The sequence below is a fragment of the Giraffa tippelskirchi genome, chromosome 9 (genome assembly GCF_054371585.1).
Source record: "Giraffa tippelskirchi isolate mGirTip1 chromosome 9, T2T-mGirTip1v1.2.pri, whole genome shotgun sequence".
Taxonomy (NCBI): domain Eukaryota; kingdom Metazoa; phylum Chordata; class Mammalia; order Artiodactyla; family Giraffidae; genus Giraffa; species Giraffa tippelskirchi.
Window position 1 is genome coordinate 100,002,657 of NC_137283.1, and position 15,183 is coordinate 100,017,839.

The window sequence follows — 15,183 nt, forward strand, 5'->3', positions numbered from 1 at the left end:
GAAACTATAAAACTCCTAGAAGAAAACATAGGCAAAACACTCTCCGACATAAATCACAGCAGGATCCTCCATGACCCACCTCCCAGAATATGGGAAATAAAAGCAAAAATAAACAAATCGGACCTAATTAAAATTAAAAGCTTTTGCACAACAAAGGAAACTATAAGCAAGGTGAAAAGACAGCCTTCAGAATGGGAGAAAATAATAGCAAATGAAGCAACAGACAAACAATTAATCTCAAAAATATACAAGCAACTCCTGCAGCTCAATTCCAGAAAAATAAATGACCCAATCAAAAAATGGGCCAAAGAACTAAACAGACATTTCTCCAAAGAAGACATACAGATGGCTAACAAACACATGAAAAGATGCTCAACATCACTCATTATTAGAAAAATGCAAATCACAACCACAATGAGGTACTATTTCACGCCAGTCAGAATGGCTGCTGTACAAAAGTCTACAGGCAATAAATGCTGGAGAGGGTGTGGAGAAAAGGGAACCCTCTTACACTCTTGGTGGGAATGCAAACTAGTACAGCCACTATGGAGAACAGTGTGGAGATTCCTTAAAAAACTGGGAATAGAACTGCCATATGACCCAGCAATCCCACTGCTGGGCATACACACCGAGGAAACCAGAATTGAAAGAGACACGTGTACCCCAATGTTCATCGCAGCACTGTTTGTAATAGCCAGGACATAGAAGCAACCTAGATGTCCATCAGCAGACGAATGGATAAGGAAGCTGTGGTACATATACACAATGGAATATTACTCAGCCATCAAAAAGAATACATTTGAATCAGTTCTATTGAGATGGCTGAGACTGGAGCCCATTATACAGAGTGAAGTAAGCCAGAAAGAAAAACAACAATACAGTATACTAATGCATATATATGGAATTTGAAAGATGGTAACGATAACCCTATATGCAAGACAGAATAAGAGACACAGATGCATAGAGCAGTCTTATAGACTCTGAGGGAGAAGGTGAGGGTGGGACATTCTGAGAGAATAGCACTGAAACATGTATATTATCATATGTGAAACAGAACACCATTCCAGGTTCGATGGATGAGACAAATGCTCAGGGCTGGGGCAATGGGATGACCCAGAGGGATGGGATGGAGAGGGAGGTGGGAGGGGGGCTCAGGATGGGGAACACATGTAAACCCATGGCTGATTCATGTCAATGTATGGCAAAAACCACTACAATACTGTAAAGTAATTAGCCCCCAACTAAAATAAATAAATTTATTTTAAAAAAAAAGAAGTATTAAGTGGTATTCAGAAGAAGAGAACATAGTCTGGTTGCTATTTTAAAAGAAACACCCTGGCTTCTGGTGGGCCATTAACTGTAGAGTATGTCAACTAAAAAAAAAAAAAAAGCACAACATAAAAGTTGAGAATTATATTTTATTTGGCAGACAAAACTGAGGACTGAAGCCTGGGATGCAGCTTCTCAGACAGCTCTAAGGGACTGCTCCAAAGAGGTAAGGCAGGCGTCAGACACATAGGAGTGTATGAAACAAAGATCAGGTTGTCAGAACATCAAAAGATTACTATTAATTAAAGAAGAACAGACATCTCAAGTCAAGGAATTTAGCACTTTTCTATTAATGGGAAGATGCAAGAGTATGGGAGAAGGCAATGGCACCCCACTCCAGTACTCTTGCCTAGAAAATCCCATGGATGGAGGAGCCTGGTAGGCTGCAGTCCATGGGGTCGCTAAGAGTTGGACACGACTGAGCGACTTCACTTTCACGCATTGGAGAAGGAAATGGCAACCCACTCCAGTGTTCTTGCCTGGAGAATCCCAGAGACGGGGGAGCCTGGTGGGCTGCCGTCTATAGGGTCGCACAGAGTCGGACACGACTGAAGCGACTTAGCAGCAGCAGCAGCAGCAGCAGCAGCAGCAGCAGCAGCAGCAAGGGTATGGGCTCACTGAAATCTGAGTCTCCTCAGGGTGCACCATCCGGAATGGCTGTGTGTGCATTCTGTTTCTATACTGAATTCCCTCAGGGCTCACTGCTGGGGTGGCTGTAATGTGGGGGCTGTAAGTGATGGTTGCAACAGCCTTTGTTTGTGGGTGTGGCAGGCAGCATTGTTTCATTGACAAGAGGAATAAGTGGAAGCAGGAAGACCAAGAAGCTATTGAAATGGCCCTATTCCAACAACACAAGAGAAGACTCTACACGTGGACATCACCAGATGGTCAACACCGAAATCAGATTGATTATATTCTTTGCAGCCAAAGATGGAGAAGCTCTATACAGTCAGCAAAAACAAGACCAGGAGCAGACTGTGGCTCAGATCATGAACTCCTTATTGCCAAATTCAGACTTAAATTGAAGAAAGTAGGGAAAACCACTAGTCCATTCAGGTATGACCTAGATCAAATCCCTTATGAGTATACAGTGGAAGTGACAAATAGATTTAAGGGACTAGACCTGATAGACAGAGTGCCTGATGAAATATGGACAGAGGTTCGTGACATTGTACAGGAGACAGGGATCAAGAAAATCCCCATGGAAAAGAAATGCAAAAAAGCAAAATGGCTGTCTGAGGAGGCCTTACAGATAGCTGGGAAGAGAAGAGAAGCGAAAAGCAAAGGAGAAAAGGAAAGATATTCCCATCTGAATGCAGAGTTCCAAAGAATAGCAAGGAGAGATAAGAAAGCCTTCCTCAGTGATCAATGCAAAGAAATAGAGGAAAACAACAGATTGGGAAAGACTAGAGATCTCTTCAAGAAAATTAGAGATACCAAAGGAACATTTCATGCAAAGATAGGCTCGATAAAGGACAGAAATGGTATGGACCTAACAGAAGCAGAAGATATTAAGAAGAGGTGGCAAGAATACACAGAAGAACTGTACAAAACAGATCTTCACGACCCAGATAATCACGATGGTGTGATCACTCACCTAGAGCCAGAAATCCTGGAATGTGAAGTCAAGTGGGCCTTAGAAAGCATCACTACGAACAAAGCTAGTGGAGGTGATGGAATTCCAGTTGAGCTATTTCAAATCCTCAAAGGTGATGCTGTGAAAGTGCTGCACTCAATATGCCAGCAAATTTGGAAAACTCAGCAGTGGCCACAGGACTGGAAAAGGTCAGTTTTCGTTCCAATCCCAAAGAAAGGCAATGCCAAAGAATGCTCAAACTACTGCACAATTGCACTCATCTCACATGCTAGTAAAGTAATGCTCAAAATTCTCCAAGCCAGACTTCCACAATACGTGAACTGTGAACTTCCAGATGTTCAAGCTGGTTTTAGAAAAGGCAGAGGAACCAGAGATCAAATTGCCAACATCTGCTGGATCATCGAAAAAGCAAGAGAGTTTCAGAAAAACATCTATTTCTGCTTTATTGACTATGCCAAAGCCTTTGACTGTGTGGATCACAATAAACTGTGGAAAATTCTGAAAGAGATGGGAATACCAGACCATCTGACCTGTCTCTTGAGAAACCTGTATGCAGGTCAGGAAGCAACAGTTAGAACTGGACATGGAACAACAGACTGGTTCCAAATAGGAAAAGGAGTCCGTCAAGGCTGTATGTTGTCACCCTGCTTATTTAACTTATATGCAGAGTACATCATGAGAAACGCTGGGCTGGAAGAAACACAAGCTGGAATCAAGATTGCCGGGAGAAATATCAATAACCTCAGATATGCGGATGACACCACCCTTCTGGCAGAAAGTGAAGAAGAACTAAAGAGCTTCTTGATGAAGGTGAAAGAGGAGAGTGAAAAAGTTGGCTTAAAGCTCAACGTTCAGAAAACTAAGATCATGGCATCTGGTCCCATCACTTCATGGGAAATAGATGGGGAAACAGTGGAAACAGTGTCAGACTTTATTTTTGGGGGCTCCAGAATCACTGCTGATGGTGACTGCAGCCATGAAATTAAAAGATGCTTACTCCTTGGAAGGAAGGTTATGGCCAACCTAGGTAGCATATTTAAAAGCAGAGACATTACTTTGCCAACAAAAGTCCATCTAGTCAAGGCTATGGTTTTTCCAGTGGTCATGTATGGATGTGAGAGTTGGACGGTGAAGAAAGCTGAGCGCTGAAGAATTGATGCTTTTGAACTGTGGTGTTGGAAAGACTCTTGAGAGTCCCTTGGATTGCAAGGAGATCCAGTCAATCCGTCCTAAAAGAGATCAATCCTGGGTGTTCTTTGGAAGGTCTGATGTTGAAGCTGAAACTCCAATACTTTGGCCACCTCATGCGAAGGGTTGACTCATTGGAAAAGACCCTAATGCTGGGTAGGATTGGGGGCGGGAGGAGAAGGGGACGACAGTGGATGAGATGGTTGGATGGCATCACCGACTCGATGGACATGGGTTTGGGTAGACTCTGGGAGTGGGTGATGGACAGGGAGGCCTGGTGTGCTGCAATTCATGGGGTCGCAAAGAGTCGGACACGACTGAGCGACTGAACTGAACTGAAGTGAGAAATGGTTGTATTCTGAACCAAGATGATGGCAGTGGAAACAGAAGGGGGTCTATTTTGGAGGAGGATGGGCAGAATTTGTTGATGGAGTAAAGAAAGTTCGGGAGTGAAGAAAGAAATTAAGAATCTCAGTTATTGAAGCTGACTGTTCTGAGTGTATATAATTCTCGTCTAAGCATTTCTCGTGGTACTTTAATCCTCCTGTTGTCATATATCATCTTTTTAAACAGAGAGGATTTACTCTAAACATCTTCTATAGTGCTACTATATGCCATGCGGTGTTGTAGGTATAATTCCTGCTAACATTTAATCTATAAACTTATCTCATTTCTCCATTAGTCTACTTTCTTGCCACCTGAGAAGTGTTCTAAGATGAGAACCATATTTAAGAAAGTATGCATGGGTGTGTGCAAAGTCACTTCAGTCATGTCATACTCTCTGCGACCCTATGGACCATAGCCTGCCAGGCTCCTCTGTCCATGGGATTCTCCATGCAAGAATACTGGAGTGGGTTGCCATGCCCTCTTCCAGGGGATCTTCCCAACCCAGGGATCAAACATGCATTTCTTACGTCTCCTGCATTGGCAGGTGGGTTCTTTACCACTACCACCATTTGGGAAGCTGTAGGAAAGTATAATTCAAAACAATTCTAAATTAAGATTTATAGTTACTAAGCAAAGCTGAGGTCTACTTTCTCCAAAGTATTTTCATGTATATCATCTCATTTGATTTTCAGAAAACCAGTCCCTCAGAGAAGCATGGAGCTCCACGATGAAGGACTTGGAGCTGAGGACTCGGGAGGTGTGAGAAGGGAGAGAACCTAGAGCTCCATCTTGCAGTGACACCTGACACAGTGCGCAAGGCCTTGACATTCCACCCAGTTCTCTTCCCATCTCCTAACTGCATTGCATTGGTTAACTGCATTGCAACATAATTCTTTTTGTTTCTTCCATTCCCTATATCCAAGCTTCTAGGGCAATCCATATCTCTTACTGCATGGGGTGGAATTTAATTCAACATATAATTTGGAAGCTGTTCTTTCTCAATTGGTAGAAATGAACAATCGTCAAAAAATATCCCAGCTGCAGGAGGGGAAACCCCTTGACAAAATGAAAACTGAACTTTCCTGCAACGGTAGTGGGCTTCCCTGATGGCTCGGTGCTAAAGAGTTTGCCTGACAATGCAGGAGATGTGGGTTCAATCCCTGGGTTGGGAAGATACCCTGGAGAAGGAAATGGCTATCCAGTCCAGTAGTCTTGCCTGGAAAATCCCATGGGCAGAGGAGCCTGGTGGGCTAAAGTCCATGTGGTCGCAAAGAGTCGGACACGACTGATCACGCACACACGCTACCATATTGGGACTGACTGATCACGCACACACGCTACCATAATGGGATTCGACTGATCACACACACACGCTACCATGTTGGGACCGACTGATCACGCACACACGCTACCATATTGGGACACAACTGATCACACACACACGCTACCATGTTGGGATCAACTGATCATGCACACACGCTCCCATGTTGGGACCGACTGATCACGCACACACGCTCCCATGTTGGGACCGACTGATCACGCACACACGCTCCCATGTTGGGACCGACTGATCATGCACACACACTACCATATTGGGATTCGACTGATCACGCACACACGCTACCATATTGGGACACGACTGATCACGCACACACACTACCATGTTGGGACCGACTGATCACGCACACATGCTACCATATTGGGATTCGACTGATCACGCACACATGCTACCATATTGGGACACGACTGATCACGCACACACGCTACCATGTTGGGATTCCTCGTTCTCTTCTCTCATTTGCACCTGGTGGTGGCAGGAGAGGTGGAAAAATGAAATAAATTTATCATAAAGAATATCTTGATGTGGCAGCTGTCAAGGAAGGAATCATTGTATGGTTTTAATGGCTAATCAATTTTTTTCCTAAATAAGAAGTTTGGTACTGTTGACTGAAAAAAATGCACTGCCTATAAGTTGAGAATTATGTTTTATTTGGTGAATTTTCTGAGGACTTAAGCCCAAGAGACAGGCCCTCAGGCAGCTGTAAAAGGGAGTGTTCTGAAGAAGTAAGGAGCAACCAGGATAGACAGGCATTTTGCAAAAGCAAATTGGGTAAACATCAAAAGATTTCTGCTAATTAAACAAAAAATAAACATCTCAAGTTAATGAATTTAATAAATACCTAATGAACTTATGTATGGGAAGATGTAAGAGTCTCAGGTCATTGAAATCACTCCTTTGACATGCTCATTAACTATCTAGGGTCAGTATCCTGTTTTTCTCCATTCTGAATCCCCTTAAGGTGCACAGTCTTGACTATAGTGGCTGATAGCTTGATGGCTGCAACATTCTTTGTTTACTGATAAGGCAGGTAACATTCTTCATCCACAGAACCTGATAAACAGCTGCCACCTTCTCTTACATAGCCCCAAAACTCACTTTTTAATTCCAAAATATCACTGAGAAGTATCAGCAATATGTAAGAATATTTGGTTATTTCATCATAAAATCTTATATAATTATTATTACATTTTCCCAGAATTGCATAATACTTGAAATCCACAAAGTGCTTATAAAAAATGTGACAGACATTTAACATTTGTTCATTTCTTTTCCCCCTTTTTTAAAAAAATTAATTTATTTTTTATTGAAGGATAAGTGCTTTACAGAATTTTGCTGTTTTCTGTCAAACCTCAAGATGAATCAGTCATAGGTATACATATATCACCTCCCTTTTGAAACTCCCTCCCATCTCCCTTCCCATCCCACCCCATTTTTCCCCTTTTAATTTAAACTTTGTACCTATTATTGGACATGTATACACTGCTATATTTAAAATGAATAACCAACAAGGATCTGCTGTATAGCTCGTGGACTCTGCTTGGATGGGAGGGGAGTTCAGGGGAGAATGGATACCTGTGTATATATATATGGCTGAATTCCTTTGCTGTGCATGTGAAAATATCATAACATTGTTTGTTAATTGGCAATACCCCATTACAAAATTAAAGTTTTTTAAAAATTAAGTTATCTAATGTCTTAAGACTTGAAAACAATGTGACCTTTGGGTTATGTTACTATTATATAAACATGTTTTAAAAAATAAAAATCTAGAGGCATCCCCTAAATTTGACCTCCACGAACTGATATACTCATCTATATGTCTCTCTTAATATATAGTTTTGGGGGAGATGATGAGAACTCACTAAGCTGTAAAGAGATCTGTCACTTGGAAATGACCTTCTTTATTGTCAAGTTAACCTGTGCGTACACACAATGGCATCTTTTCTCTGGACTCGTGATTCTGGGAAAGTTAATTTTAATCTTTCTGTTATTACCTGATATTATTGTTTTTTTCTGGGATACACTGTATGCAGAAAATCAGTTTAGAATGTGCACCTTGTCTCCAAATGCTTTTGCTCATCCTTCTCTGTAAGCTATGGCTTTAATATCCTTCATCTTAGCTCAGAGGTGCTGTTTAGCACTGGAAGTCCACTCATTTCTTTACGTAAAATGAAAACAATTAACCAATAAACTGAAGACTTCTCATTGTATTGTACACAAGCCACAGATATCCTTAAAACAGAACTAACAGATGTGCCCTTAGATGCCACCAAGAACTCAAATAGGCGGCAGACATTCCACTTACTCTAAAACTGCGTGGAAATGATTACAATTAGCTTTGAAAACAAGTCCACACACTTGAAGTCCAAAAAAATTTGCAGCATTTTGTGTAGAGCTTTCATTTAATTAATGATGCACTTGGCAGAGGAAATGGTTGCTTCCTGGTGCTGAAGATTAGGGAAAAGTTTGCAAGGACAGCTATAGTCTATGTCAGGGGTCAGTAAACTAATATATCTGGCAGTTGTCTTGTTTTGTAAATAAAGTTTTACTGGAAGACAACCATGTCCATGGCAGAGTTGAGTAGTTGTGAAGACTGTCTGGCCTGCAAAGTCTGAAGTATATGTTACAGATCTGTTATTTTATAGAACTGCTTGCAAACCCTGTGGATGTAGACACAGCAACAATACTCATACAGATACAAAAATACAGTACATGATGATGACGTCTCACAATTTTACTTTGGGTTGACTTGCAAATAATAAATCTGAATATTAGATATGATGTTTTTCTGTAAACAGAATAAATTTCTTAGCAAATGTTCAACCCTTGATGTGAGTTCCATTCTTCTCATCTTCCATGACAATATATACAGTTATTATGGCATTGAACTGGTTTCTAATATTCATGTTCCTTAGGCAATCCATCAACTCAAAGAATGAATCAAAACAGTGACTTGTTATTGTGGGATCTAAATGTTTAACTTTTCAGCTGGTGTCATCAACTTGAGATCTAAAGAGTCCATATCAATCAAAAGCTTTTTGCTTCCTATGTGAACATTCCTAAATAACATTCAGTGTAGAAAACTGAAGTTTAACCTTTAATGTTTTTTTTGTAGAAGTAAGCCTGCATGCATGTACATGATAAATTGCTTCAGTTATGTCCAACTCTTTGTGACCCTATGGACTGTAGCCTGCCAGGCTCCTCTGTCCATGGGATTCTCCAGGTAAGAATACTGAAGTGGGTGGCCAAGCCCTTCTCCCAGGGATCTTTCAGACCCAGGGATCAACCCGCATCTCTTGCATCTCCTGCATTATCAGGCAGGTTCTTTACCACTAGTGCCACCTGGGAAGCCCAGAAGTAAGTCTATCATTGAATAAATAATTGTGAATACCTACCATGCCAGGCACTGTACCAGATATCAGGGATGCAGCAGAGAAAGAGATGTGCATGGCCCCTGTCCTGGGAATTTAGTACTTACTTCTAATACAAGGTGGGACTTTCACTTAAAGTTGGGACTGGCTAGTGCACAAAGACAACACCAATACAATCCATAATTGCTGAGACTTCCAGAGCAATGGGGGACAGCTCTACTCCTGCTCAAAAGTGCCTGGTTCCATGAAACATCAAGAAGGAAATACATGTGACACTAGTAGCCAAAATTTACATTCAAGCTACACTGAGTTACATTGCTAAATGAGAAGGCCTGCAGAATGGTTTACAATGTATCTGTTAAAAAAAAAACCATAGTCTAAAATATATTTAAATAAGGAAAAAACTACATGTATGACTAAGTTAGTGTTTAGCAATGTAAGAGTGAAGAGTTTTAGTTATGTACAAAGAATGAAGTAAACAGAAACAGGGAAATGATTTAATTTGCTGTACATGTTTGCCAATTAAAACTGAGAATAAGCCACTTATTGATATCAACTTCTAATCAGCATCTCATTGCAATTTTGTCCCATTTTTCAATAGCACTTTTTCAGTGACTATAGTCTCCCTTTTTTTAAGGTACTTGACTACCATCTACTGGAAAATATTCCTCATAAATGGACAAAGAGCACTGTGGGCAGCCTGGACAACCATGCATGCCAGCTTCCTGATATGAACAGTGATGAAACTGAACCATTAAGAGATTAATCAAGATAAGGAATTCAGATAAGAAGAGCTGGCATTTCAGAGACTGGTGGTATAGCAAATGTAGTAAGTATGGAAATACTACATAGAGACTATATTGATAGAAATTAGCTAATAAAATAACTACAATATAAAAATAGTAAACAGAAGTCAGGAAATAAAGAAAGGATAGCATGAATTATCTCTTATAGAGGGAAGTAAATAAAAACTCTCAAAACTGTAAGTGTAGTCTTTTTAAAAAACCTCCCATCTATGGTAGCCCCTAAAGATGTGTAGAGTGATGTTTCAGCTTTAGTCAAGACGACGTCTGAGTCAATCTTTATTCTTTATCTTAGCAAACTGATGCTCTGATTTCTGTGACCCCATCCATGAGAGATGGATCCATACAGGTCTGCTGACAAAATTAGGTGTCTGAGAATGCAGGAGGGGGCCAGGGTATGCACCAGGATGACAAACACACCCCACACATTCTCCTGGAAGACAGCTAGCTGGTTTTTCCTGGCTATGCTCCAGTCCAACCACAAGCCTTTCCATTTGAAACTTCTGCATCACTATTAGCTCATTCTGTTCTTCCTTACAGCTTGTCCTGAAGAGACGAGTTCAAAATATCTGCTTGTGATGTGGAGTTTATGAATAGATTTGTGTAGCAGGAATTTTGACTTCTGGTTATAATTTTGAATCTCCCTCACAATTTATCCCCAGCTTCTCTAATCCTTTCACTATTTCTGGTAAATGGAAATTGCTAATGCACCAGAGACTGGCTACTTGCTCACTAAACCACTTTTACTTTCTTCCCACACTGTTTGACTACATTTCCCAGGCTCCCTTGCAATAGAGTGTGGCCACATGACTGAGTTCCGGCCAATAGAATGAGGAGGAGGTTTGTAGACCAAAAGTCTCTAGGCTTTCTCACAGAGAGCCCTGAAGCAGACTGCAAGAGCCTGGCCCAGGAGCCAGCGAATTTTTTCTTAAGGAGACAGACAGTAAATATTTTAGGCTTATGTCATACAGACCCTGTTACAACTCCTTGGTGCTGCTGTTCTAGGCCAAAAGCAGCCATGAATAACATACAAAGAAATGGACATGGCTATAGTCCTATAAAATTATATTTACAAAAATGGGAGGCTGGCTCACAGTTCATAGTTTTTGATCCTTGCTCCAGAGGATGGCAGAGCCACGAGATGAAAGGAACCTGGGTTCCTGAATGGCTATCTACTGAGCACTTCCTCCCACCCATTAAAGCACTTGCTCTAATTCAGCAATATAGAAACCTCAGGAGACACTATACTGAGTTTTCGGGCAGGGGGAAACCAAGTCTAAACATTCATTGCTCTCACTATTTGCTATTTCATGTGAAACACTTTGAGGCCTCAGTGATGCTGGTTTCTCCAATATTCTACTCACCAGTCATAGTTTAAAAAAATACGAAGTCATAAAAGCTGTGTCGGTTTTTAAATCTACCATTTATAATTGTATCAGGGATAATGAACTTAAAATTTACAGCCTTTTAAGATGTTGTTCTTACAAAAGAAATATAACTGGTCACATATGTGGGTATTTTTCTAAATAAGATGTGCAGTATTGCTTTATACTTATTGGCTGCAATGGGCTGGAGCTGCCTGCCCCGGCTTTTCAAGTGCAGTTCCATTACTGAAATTGCTTACTGTCGCCAAGGATGAACAGGGTTGCTTGGCTGCAGATTAAGATCCATGGCTAATGAAAGATTCCACTCTTGATGCAATCTCTGCAAACTCTGGCACTGAAACTCAGATGTTAAGGATGCTTGAAATTGCTGGTCTATTCAAGTTTCAGTGGTTTGGAATCTCTTCCTTTGCATTAATCCCCCTGGTGATTTTTGGTGTTCTTGTCACCTTTATTTATAAATAAAGAGTTAAGAGCTGAAACAGTGCTTGGAGCATAGCAGGCGCAGAATACATAAACATTTGCTGAATGAAGTTCTTTCAAACTTAGTGCATAACAATATTTTATTAAATTAGCCCTACATTCAGAGTTATTAAATTTTTCTCGCCAAGTCTCCTATAACAACAACAACAAAACCAGTAAGAGAAACTGGCACACACTGGGGGGTAATTTTTAGTGGCTGACAGAGAGGGTCAGGTTGAATCAGGGAGTTTGACACCTGTCCTCATAGGATATAATCTGGATTGCTTGAATAGTCAGTTGACGATGTAAGAAACTTTTCTGATTATTTGTCAAAAATAACTCATGGCAATTACAAAAAATTAAGTTTAAAAATGAGACTAAAACATACAGATAAAGTTCTAAGTGTGTTTAAAAATGAGACTAAAAATGTGTTTAAAATATGGTTTAAAATGAGACTAAAACATACAGATAAACTTCTAAATGTGATTCATAGGAATCACATTACCCAGAATAAAGTGGCCTTCTTGGACAAATGATTTTGAAAACTCTCTCTTTTTCAGTAGTGAATTTTTGGGTGGTATAAACATCTTCCTGATGTAAGTGTGTAAGTTTTATGAAGCCCTTACCTTCCTAAAATATTGCTCTTGCACTAGAATCACCTGTGGCTTCATGCTGCTCCATTTGGGGAACAAGGTAAGCCAATGGACTAGGTGGAGTATTTTTAAAGGGGACTTAGACTTTACAGTGTTCTTTTTTTTTTCTCTATCAATTTTTTATTTATTTTGATAAAGCTACAAAAAATAATCACCTCTTATGAAGTTACTCTCAAGTTTAACCATTACAGCAATTCTGTGGCAATATTAAGTAAGCCTTGATAAGGTAATAGCAAAATGAAGTGAGGTAAGCCATTTTCTATTTTAAATATCAGGCAAAAGGGAATATCCTGTATGTTTAACACTGGCTACTTTTTTTCCTGAAGAATGTTCAGTACATAATGGCATATCATGAAAGAGTGATTGATATTTTATTTTAACATTTGAATTTTTTTAATTTATGAGTATCATCTAAAAATTCTACTATAATGAAGGAATCGAGGAAGTCAGTTGAAAATGACTGATATAATATTTTAAAAAATTTTATGCATGAGACCCAGTTCTGCCTTTTCAGATAAGGAATAAGAGAAATCTCAAACAAAATTGTTTAAAGCTACATATCCAGTTATAAAATCTGACTGTTTAAGAGCAGCATCCTAAAAATGGAATGAGAGAGAGATTACTAATCCTGAATTATACTTTCACTCAGAGAGATACATCACCACTGGTCACCATTCAAAAATTATGTAGTGCCTTCAAAGCCTCCCTAAGGAAAGTCTAATCACCTTGAAGTTTGGAGAGAATAAATAACTGGATCAAAACACTTAAATAAGAAAGAGAAACCACAAGTTAAATCTAGGCTCCCTTGGCTTGGCAGCCCAAGCTCATTTTGCCACACCAGACTGCTGAACTCATGCTGGACACAGCAGACACTGAAGTAATCTTCCCACCCAATTCATTTTCTCACCACCTGATGTAGTGTTTTCTTTCTAAAGTCACATATCAGCAGGCAACATAACTACTTTAAAAAGCAGCTGGGAAATTCAGCAAAGCACAGTTGTATAGATAGGTGGAGGGTGGCTTCACTGCCCAGCATTGGCTTCTGAAGAGCACATTCACATGTCCCAGGTGGTCCAGCTTGAAGCCAATGCACCCTCATTTGTCTTGGGGTAAGTTATTAATGGGCCTCCTGCGGCAGGCAGAATAATGGACTCCCCAAAATGTTCACATCCTAATACCTGAAAGCTGTGAATATATTACCTTAAGTGGTAAAAGGGGCTTTGCATATGTGATGAAGTTAAGCATTTTGAGATGGTGACATTATTCTGGATTATCCGGGTGGATCCAATATAATCACTTGAGTCTTTATAAGGGACTCAGGAATGGCAGAGTCAGATCTGAAGATGCTACAGTGCTGGATTTGAAGATGGAGGAAGGGGCCACAAGCCAAGGAATGCAGGTAATCTCCAGAAGCTGGAAAGGACAAGGAAACAGATTCTCCCCTAGAGTCCCCAGAAACCACACAGCTCAGCTAACTCTTGATTTCAACCCAGTGAGACTTCTGACCTTCCTCAGAGTGAAAGTGTTAGTTGCTCAGTCATGTCTGGCTCTTTGTGACCACATGGACTGTAACCTGCCAGGCTCCTCTGTCCATAGAATTCTCCAGGCAAGAATACTGGAGTAGGTTGCCATTCCTTTCTCCAGGGGATCTTCCTGATCTAGGGATCAAATGCAGGTCTCCTGCATTGCAGGCAGACTCTTTACTGTCTGAGCCACCAGGGAAGTCTCTGACTTCTAGTACTGTAAGGTAATAAATCTGTGTTGTTTTTAGCTACTAAGTACATGCTAATTTGTTACAGCCATCATAGGGATACTCCTTCAATTTCAAAAGTGTTTTTGTGTTTAGTAAATAGGGGGATAGAGTTCATAACTGGTCAAGCTTTGACCTTGAAAAGCCATGACACCATCAACTTGAAAACTTCCCATGTGAATATCTTCCAAGGTTTGGTTTTAGGGAATCTCTGAGGTCCAGCAGAGCTCATCTCCTGTAATTTCCAAGGATTGCTATGGATTTACTGTTCTGGATTCCATAGTGTTGGTGTAATAAAGAAAAGAAACATGACCACTTCTCAAAAGTCTCATAAAATTAGAGTCTGAAAGAGCTCTATACCATGTAGACAGCATAATTCAGAATTAAGTCCTTTGCTTCCTTGAGATGTGGGGCTTTATTGCCCAGTCAGCACAAGAGGCAGAGAAGCTGCAGACAGTGGACTGGTGGGTGGGGAAGCGAATGGATTTTTTCCAAGGATAGAAAGCAAGAAAAAAAGCAAATAATCAATGTAGGGCAGGAGAGCTTCATTTAATTATTTAGTTCTGCCTGGGTAAGCAACATCTGTGAGCAAAAAGCCCTCCTCTCTCAACTGGTAGATATTTATAACCAGACCAGAGGTTGTTCGAAGACATCATGATGAGCTGAAAGAATAAACTCTAACTGCAGACTATAGTAAAACTAAATGAGGTCCCAGAGGTCACGGGTTAATCATCGGAAGAGTGAGTCCCCTCCACAGCATCCCTCTAACATTTTTGTACTGCTTCCTCTGGTGAGGGGAACTCCCAAGACAGTGTATTCCACTTTTGGATGACTAACTGTTAACAAGGTCTCTTTCTGTTTCACTATAATCTTATAACCTTCACCCTCTGGTCCTGGTGCCACCTGCTTGCAGCCACAT

The 15,183-nt window shown here is 40.5% G+C and overlaps 1 protein-coding gene across 1 annotated transcript in view; it reads right to left on the bottom strand.

The window, feature by feature from the left end:
- The window catches only part of SLC35F1 (solute carrier family 35 member F1), a 425,474-nt gene that overhangs the window by 19,970 nt on the left and 390,321 nt on the right, over positions 1–15,183 (bottom strand). The gene's annotated exons all lie outside the window — the stretch shown is intronic.